General features: G+C 38.7%; 1 pseudogene; it reads right to left on the reverse strand.

The window, feature by feature from the left end:
* Nucleotides 1–2131: 2131 nt before the first annotated feature.
* LOC110460065 lies at nt 2132–6957 on the reverse strand (annotated as a pseudogene).
* Nucleotides 6958–9649: the final 2692 nt, after the last annotated feature.

Raw genomic sequence — 9649 nt, forward strand, 5'->3', positions numbered from 1 at the left:
GCAGGCACAGAATATTACGCAGTGCCTAGTCAATAATAGAATATGCTGAATCGACAAAAAAATATTTCTACACCGAGATATCCCTTGGTATGGATGGTCGGGTGGCGCAGTAGTGCATAACAAAGGCCAAGGCGGCCGGGGTTCGATTCCCCGATCGGATGTGAAAAGGTATGGGGTCACCTGCCCGAACACGTCGGTTTTCTCCGGGTACTCCAGTTTCCTCCCTCATTAACACTCGTGTGCTAATATTCGGGCATGAGAGAGTAATCAATATAAGCTGAAATAACTTGTTTCATAATTATTTAAAAAAACAACTAAATATTAAAAAGATATCGCCGGGTAAGCAAGAAATCAATCATTCCATTTCATACTTACGTACAATTCGCAACAATTCGTAAGTTTTTCAATATATTTTATTTACTTTTATACCCCCTCAAAACATCATAGGGGCAGGGAGAGGGTGGCATAAAGTGTTACTCACGTCCGTCCTGGCACGTCCCGACACGTTGTCGTGATTCTTCCTCCTAAAAGTTTATACAAAGGTCAAATATAATAATACATCTGATGAGTTCGTATTTTAGGGTTCCAAGGGCAACGCCAATGTCACTGTTGCTTTTTATGGGTCAACCACAGGATCAAGGGAGTATCCATGTCTAACAGTTTTAAAACATTTTTTAAAGCACTGCATTGAAAATATGGCCAAACTGCTTTGCTTAATGCAGTGTTCTGAATCAGGTTACATACATGTACAATTTGGAAATATTAGTTTTATTAGTTTCCAACTATCATAAATACAGCGTGTTACACAATGAGGGGTAGGAGATGCTACGATTTTGCAGCGTTTACGGTTACGGTAAAACAACAACAATTTAGGTTTCGAAGAGTGCTTTATTGTTACTTTTAAAATTTAATAAACAGTTTATTTGTGAGAGCTACATGCACCTTTCTACATTTTGTTTCGTATCTTATTGGCCCGTTCACGATGGATTATCTGACAGAGAACATAGTCATAAATGACGAGTTTGGCAACGAGCGACATCCGGTTAATGAAAAGTCTCCGTGCTGGATTTGGGGTAGATCTTTGATGATTATTTTAAACTTGCAATGAGGTAAATGTCATATTTAATGACAATAACCTTTCTCCTCCATCGAAACTGTTCGCGGATGGCTGTAAAGTGCCGATATACCCACAGGCCACTCCTCCGGGGTACATAGTGTAGGATCCATTCTTCTCTGTAGGCTTTCGAACTACATCATCATTGCTATTTATATCGGAACAAGATTACGGCGCCTTGTGTAAAAGTTATCATAGAGTTATGGTCATCAAATGATGTTTCCATTTATTTAGGAAAACTAATACAAATATGTCAGATAATCTTTGTGAATTATCTCCATTGGATTCGCTCCAAGAACGATGTAAGGTACTCTTCAGCTTAAAATATTTCAGAAAAGAGTGAAAAACAGGTATATTAGACTGTTTCATTGTTACTAAAATTGCTAAGATATCTACAAAAGTCCATGTCTTCATCAATAAACTCGCAAAACTTCATTATTCAACTGAAAGTATAGCTGCCTTTGTGGTGTAGATTTTTGTGAACACCTAAGTAATTAGGAAACCAACACACAGCGGATGTTATCGTGACTATTGGCTCAAAGATATAATAATATTTATACGCTAAAATGAGGGTTAAAAAACAGAGAAAAAGGAAAGTTTATAATTTTATAAAATTTTGTGGTGCATACACGTGACTCTTATCTAGGTAACTGACCTCTTCTTAGCTACTCCCTTCGCGTTGATCATTGGTCGTGTGTGGTGAACCAAGTGACGTTATCACTCATACTTTTCACAGTTCCTAGCATAAATTCAATACCACCTTTAAAAAAAACAATATCGTTAGCTCGTTGAAAACTGTCATTTTTAAAGCAAAATACAAGTAGCATTTTTCCCCCGATGTGTTTTTTTCTCAGTGTACATTGTATAAAGAAAACGCAAGATCCGACCTAAAGAGGGTTATATGTACACAGAAAACACAGGCTCCTGACTTGTGATCTTAGCGTACTTCCTTTGTATTTTGTGTTCTATTGCCGAGTCCTACAATATTATATCCTAGCGGCATACACTGCCAACTAATAACTTCGAAAACAGTTTTATTCTGAAGACGTTTTATTTATAAAAGCTTACATAATTACAAAATATGTATTATATGCACATAAGTATATAGGTCAATAAACGTAGCATACTTTTTAAGCGTACTTACATCTTATCATTGATAACAACCTACGATACTGCACAACTGTTTCGTTTAGGGCCTTTTGGCGTTTCGAAAACGTGATGAATTGTGGGTAAAGGCGCAGAGAGAAGTCGTTTTCGCTTTGTTCTTTGCCCTTCCCATATTTTAAGGCTAGGTATATCACTAAGTCTTAACATTTCCGCGAAAATTTGTGGAATGTTTAGATTTTGTTTCGCGGAAGCTTCTACATAGCCACATCCCCATTCCACACAAGCTATAGTTTCAGCAGTCTCCTGTTCCATTATTCTCGTCTGCTCGCCCACATCAGCTTTGTTTCCAACAATCACAATTGGCACATTGGTATCGCCCCTTTCGTTGACGATTTGTTCACGGAGAAGTTTGACTTCTTCGAAAGAAGCGTCGTTGTCTACAGAGTACACTAAAATGAACGCATCACTTGTGGCTATTGCCAGTTTGCGCATGCCAGGAAATTCGTGAGTTCCAGCAGTGTCTAGAATATCCAGGATGACTTTGCTTCCGTTAATGTCAACTTCCTTTCGGTGTAGATCCTCAACTGTTTCATGATAATCAGACGAAAATGTGTCGTAAAGAAATTGTGAAATAATTGCTGATTTCCCGACGCATGAAGCCCCCATGACGGTCAGACGACAATGACGTTCCTCAACCTCCTCGCCCTTTTTCCCGCCAATTTGCATACCGTGTAGTCGCTTGGAAAGCATAGTCTCTTCCCCTGGCATCATTAGCGCGGGGCTCTGAAAGAACAGTTAAATGATAGCACATCAGTCATGATAGTACATCAGTCGGGAACTGCACAAGCGCCAAGATCTCATGAAATGATAACTGTCTTTGGAACCTACAGATGCTGCAGACTATGTCATGAACACGTTACAGAAAAAGATCAATTTATCAAACTTAACAAAGGTCTCTACGAATCGTTCAATAGAGAGCATACTACATTCGTATGATTCTCTGATAAATAAATATTTCCAAGATGGTAATCAGTCTGACGACAGTCACTAGGACGATATCTAAACACGTGTAAGTCACGTACGTAAGTCTGACAACAGTAACTAGGACGATATCTAAACACGTGCAAGTCACAAACGTAAGTCTGACAACAGTCATTAGGGCGATACCTTAACACGTATTAGTCACACACATCAGTCTGACGACAGTATTTAGGACAATATTTAAATACGTGTAAGTCACACACATCAGTTTGACGACAGTCATTAGGACGATATCTAAACACGTGTAAGTCACACTCATAAGTCTGACGACAGTATTTAGGTCGATACCCAAACACGTGTAAGTCACACTCATAAGTCTGACGACAGTATCCAGGACGATACCCAAACACGTATAAGTCACACACATAAGTCTGACGACAGTCACCATGCCATGTAAGTCACACTTAACAGTCTGACGACAGTATTTAGGACAATATTTAAATACGTGTAAGTCAAACACATCAGTTTGACGACAGTCATTAGGACGATATCTAAACACGTGTTAATCACACAGGTAAGTCGGACGAAAGTCACTAGGACGATATCTAAACACGTGAAAGTCACACACATCAGTTTGACGACCGTCATTAGGACGATATCTAAACACGTGTAAGTCACACTCATCAGTACGATATCTAAACACGTGTTAATCACACAGGTAAGTCGGACGAAAGGCACTAGGACGATATCTAAACACGTGAAAGTCACACACATCAGTTTGACGACAGTCATTAGGACGATATCTAAACACGTGTAAGTAACACTCATAAGTCTGACGACAGTATTTAGGACGATACTCAAACACGTATAAGTCACACACATAAGTCTGATGACAGTCACCATACCATGTAAGTCACACTTAACAGTCTGACGACAGTATTAAGGACGATACCTAAACATGTGTAAATTAAAAACCTCAGTCTGACGACAGTCACTAGGACGATATCTCAAGCCTGTAAGTCACACAGATCAGTCTGACGACAGTTTTAGGACGATATCTAAATATGTGTAAGTCACGTACGTAAGTCTGACAACAGTTTTAGGACGATATCTAAACACGTGTAAGTCACACACGTAAGTCTGACAACAGTCACCAGGACGATATCTAAACACGTGTAAGACACGCACATCAGTCTGACGACAGTCACCAGGACGATATCTAAACACGTGTAAGTCACACACATAAGTCTGACGACAGTTGTTAAGATGATATCTAAACACGTATTAGTCACACACATGACTACAGTTTTTAGGACGATATTTAAATACGTGTAAGGCACACACATCAGGGCCCGTATTCATGAAACCGTTCTCTTGCTCAAGCATGAATTTTGTTTCCAAGCTTAATTTCTTGTTCTTGTTATTAATTCATAAACAAATCTTTTTTTTTTTTTTTTTGGCCAATAATTTTGAAAATATTAGAAAAGATTTGAACCTGAATACTGTTTTCAATGTTAACATTTGACATTTTGATCGTTTGACACGATTTAAGTGAGTTACAAGAAAGTTGGTTTGAGCACAGAATCCATGCTTGCATGAGACCGGTTTCATGAATACTGGCCCAGTTTGACGAGAGTCATTAGGACGATATCTAAACACGTGTAAGTCACACTCATTAGTCTAACGACAGTCATTAGGACGATATCTAAACACGTGTTAGTCACACACATAGACCTGACGACAGTCCCTAGGACGATACCTAAACACGTGTAAGTCACACACATCAGACTGACGACAGTATTGAGGTCGATATTTAACCACGTGTAAGTCACCCTCATCAGTCTGTCGACAGTATTGAGGACGATATTTTAACACATGTAAGTCACACTCATCAGTCTGACGACAGTATTGAGGACGATATTTTAACACATGTAAGTCACACTCATCAGTCTGACGACAGTACTGAGGACGATATTTAAACACGTGTAAGTCACACACATCAGTCTGACGACAGTATTGAGGCCGATATTTAAACACGTGTAAGTCACACACATCAGTCTAACGACAGTCATTAGAACGATATCTAAACACGTGTAAGTCACACTTAACAGTCTGACGCCAGTTTTAGGACGATATCTAAACACGTTAAAGTCACACACATCAGTTTGACGACAGTCATTAGGACGATATCTAAACACGAGTAAGTCACACACATCAGTCTAAGGACAGTCATTAGGACGATATCTAAACACGTGTAAGTCATACACATCAGTCTAACGACAGTCATTAGAACGATATCTAAACACGTGTAAGTCATACACATCAGTCTAACGACAGTCATTAGGACGATATCTAAACACGTGTAAGTCACACACATAAAGGTCTGACAACAGACACTAGGACGATATCTAAACACGTGTAAGTCATACACATCAGTCTAACGACAGTCATTAGGACGATATCTAAACACGTGTAAGTCACACACATAAAGGTCTGACAACAGACACTAGGACGATATCTAAACACGTGTTAGTCACACACATACTGTAAGTCTGATGACAGTCACTAGAACGATATTTAAACACTGTAAGTCACAAACATCAGTTGAATGATAGTCACTAGGACGACATTTAAAACGTGCAAGTCACAAACATCAGTCTGACGATAGTCACTAGGACTATTTCTAAACACGTGTTAGTCACACACATAGACCTGACGACAGTCACTATGACGATTTCTAAACACGTGTTAGTCACACACATAGACCTGACGACAGTCCCTTGGACTATTTCTAAACACGTGTTAGTCACACACGTAAGTCTGACAACAGTCATTAGGACGATACCTAAACACGTGTAAGTCACACACATCAGTCTGACGACAGTATTGAGGACGATATCTAAACACGTGTAAGTCACACTCATCAGTCTGACGACAGTATTTAGGAAGATATTTAAATACGTGTAAGTCACACTAATCAGTCTGACGACAGTATTGAGGACGATATTTAAATACGTGTAAGTCACACTCATCAGTCTGACGACAGTATTGAGGACGATTTTTGAACACGTGGAAGTCACACTCATAAGTCTGACGACAGTATTGAGGACGATATTTAAACACGTGTAAGTCACAAACATCAGTCTAACGACAATCACTAGAACGATATCTAAACACGTGTAAGTCACAAACATCAGTCTGACGACAATCACTAGCATACTATATCAACATGTTTAAGATACTGCATCATTCTTAATTCGAATTCGTCAAAGAAATTCTTTTTGAACAAATTTAGGATCCAGGCATCTATACGTACCTACAACGACCGTTGACGTTGTAAACACCGGCGTTATGAAGGTCGCAGTAGACATAATCTGCTCATAGCATGTGTCGTTACATGTTACCTATACCTATTTCACTAGCGTCAGTACAATGATAGAACGATGTAATCAAACTTTAGACACCGTCGTCGTTTAGTCATCTACCCATACAAAGTCAACGGCTGCTTTATAAATATGACAGACATGCATTTAACCTTTCGTTTATAAAGACTATCAACTTCTACGTGGTTTTTTGAATCAAGTTTCGTATGTATACTAATATAAATATCACTGGAGAACTACATTAAATGACATGCTACTATCAGACTACTTACAGTGAGCTAGCGCAGAGAGCTGCAGGCGAGTGTAACCTGGTGCATGTACGAATACTTAGTCTGGCAACATCATCGTAGGCACAAAGAACATGTAACAATGTCTAGCGTGACACACGCTAATATGGACGTGTGCGATAATAGGTCACGCCCCTTCTTTGTGACTGACAGCAGACGGCCGTTCCCCGTTGCCTCGCTCTCACAGATTAGATTCTCCTGTTGTTTATGTTGTGTGTGTGTGTTTTCTTTTCTAAATCATTTACTTTAAATGCGCTATTTTTTGCTTGTTTGTTTTTGATATAAACAGTCTGTACATAACACGGTGGCTGTTTGCAGACATTATAATACAAGGTTAGACTGACTACCAAACCCCTAGAAAAGCGAAAGAATATGTGTGTCTCAGTGTATAGATTAGGTAGACTCGATTAGGAAAAATCACACACGCGATCTCCAGTAAACTCTCCGAATACATATTTAAAAATTATACGTTGGTTTCCCTAATCCTATCATTACCTCTTTTGCTGTGACCCATCTTTAACATCTTATATATATATATACATATATACACTTGTTTTAGGTTATTACGTGACACTTTAATTTTGTATAAATATTTTCTGTTACGGAAAGGACGTAAGTAAGTTGCAATAACTTTTGTTCAATCCATTTGTCTTTTGTTGCAATAAAATTGATTTAAACTAAAACCAAAGTTTTTGATGAAGAATTTCTCTGTCAGAACATCTCAAGTCTGGTGTTGGAGTCTAATGAGCTGTTCTGACAGATCTGGTGTTGGAGTCTGATAGTCCACACCAGTCATCTATCTGTCAGAACATCTCAAATCTGCTGTTGGAGTCTGATAGTCCACACCAGACATCGATCTGTCAGAACAGCTCAAGTCTGGTGTTGGAGTCTGATGAGCTGTTCTGACAGATCTGGTGTTGGAGTCTGATAGTCCACACCAGACATTGATCTGTCAGAACATCTCAAGTCTGGTGTTGGAGTCTGATGAGCTGTTCTGACAGATCTAGTGTTTGAGTCTGATAGTCCACACCAGACATCGATCTGTCAGAACAGCACAAGTCTTCTGTAGGAGTCTGATAGTCCACACCAGACATCTGTCAGAGCAGCTCNGCAGTCACCGGACTTTTTGAGAATTGATTAACCGCCAGATGTTGGGTGTTATCTGACGTTAACTGATTCATAAACTACCTAGCGCTACGAGAGACCAGACGTTCTATACAATCACACTTTCTACTAATTCATTAAAGGGATAAGATGCTCTTACGATTCATAATCTACCGATTCATTAACTACTATGAATTTTCGAGATTAAATGTTTTAATAATTGATTAAAGGCTAATAATTCAAATGTTCTACTAATTTTAAGATACCATGAATATGGAGATAAGATGTTCCATCAAGTCATTAAATTACTTGAATTGTGGAATCAAATGTTCTACTCATAGTGATTAATGAACTTTCATGAATTTGGAGAAAGAAGTTCTACTGATTCATGAACTACCACGAATTTGGGGATAAGAGAGTCTACTGAATCATAAACTACCAAGTGTTTGGTGACTGTTGGCGTCATACTGATGAATAAACTAACGTCAATGAGGTGATACCAGGCATACAAGTTAGGAGACACTGCCTAATGTATAATGTCAGTCAAAGATATAATATAAGTTATTTATTTAATTCTTAAAACCATATACCAAGGATTTTACAAACAAAATGAAGAATATGTCACCAGTACACAGCCAAGTATAAACAATGACGTGTGATCTCTGACCACCAGTATCGAAGTATCGGAGTCTGGTCCCTCGGGGTCGATCGTCATGTAGATAACTGAAGTTATGAACCTAATTAAAAATTGTTTACATCAAATATCCACGTATTTAAACATGGCGATACTTAACACAAACACACAAACACACAAAAAAAAAAAAANGTTTTGACACTACTGGGCTGATTCAGATGCTGGATTCAGATTACACAAAGTGGCTGACGACTTTCGGAAACAGGATATATCTTCGTAGATTAAGCAATGCTCCAGACTTTCACATCTGAGGCCTTGCTGGTTGATATTTTGTTAAACAAGGGTCTGTATTATAATTAAAGGTAAACAATGCAATAAATGTTACTCCGGTTTGATACCAACCAAGCTGTGGTGTTGTTCTGAAGTTTTGGAAACAACTATGGTTTGAAAGCTACGATACAGTACACAAAATTGTGTTCCACGGAACCCCGAAGTTCATGATCTTGTCAATCCTTGGTGATAATTCCTGCAACGCAAGCTCTGTAACATAACTAACTGAGGCTTCTACATGCGATTCAATACATGCAATTACACCTTACCCCTGACGTCTAGTATCGGATTATCTGAGGCTGGTCCCTCCGTGTGGATCGGCATCTAGATCACTCAAGTTATGAACCTAACGAAAAATCGTTTACGTTAAAATAATATCGTATTTAGACTGATTACGGTGACACTTTCAACTAAAACAGTGGCCTAAACCGGGTTTGAAACGTCTTTGCTGTAGCCAATTCTGAAGAATTTTCCGTATGTCATGGTTAGGCATGTTTTTATAGATTATGCAAGGCTTCCGACTCTAACCTTAGAGGTCTGGCTGGTTGATATGTAATGCCTTACAGAAAGTTATACAGAGGTTTGATTACAGTTCCTTGAAAACAATCGTCAAACACTAACACTGAAGTCGGCTCTATAATCAATGGTAACCTAGGCAGTAAATGGGTTTTTTCTGGTTTGATATATTCTATAGCTTACGAATACGAAC

The sequence above is a fragment of the Mizuhopecten yessoensis genome, unplaced genomic scaffold (assembly GCF_002113885.1).
Source record: "Mizuhopecten yessoensis strain PY_sf001 unplaced genomic scaffold, ASM211388v2 scaffold10313, whole genome shotgun sequence".
In the NCBI taxonomy this organism is placed as follows: domain Eukaryota; kingdom Metazoa; phylum Mollusca; class Bivalvia; order Pectinida; family Pectinidae; genus Mizuhopecten; species Mizuhopecten yessoensis.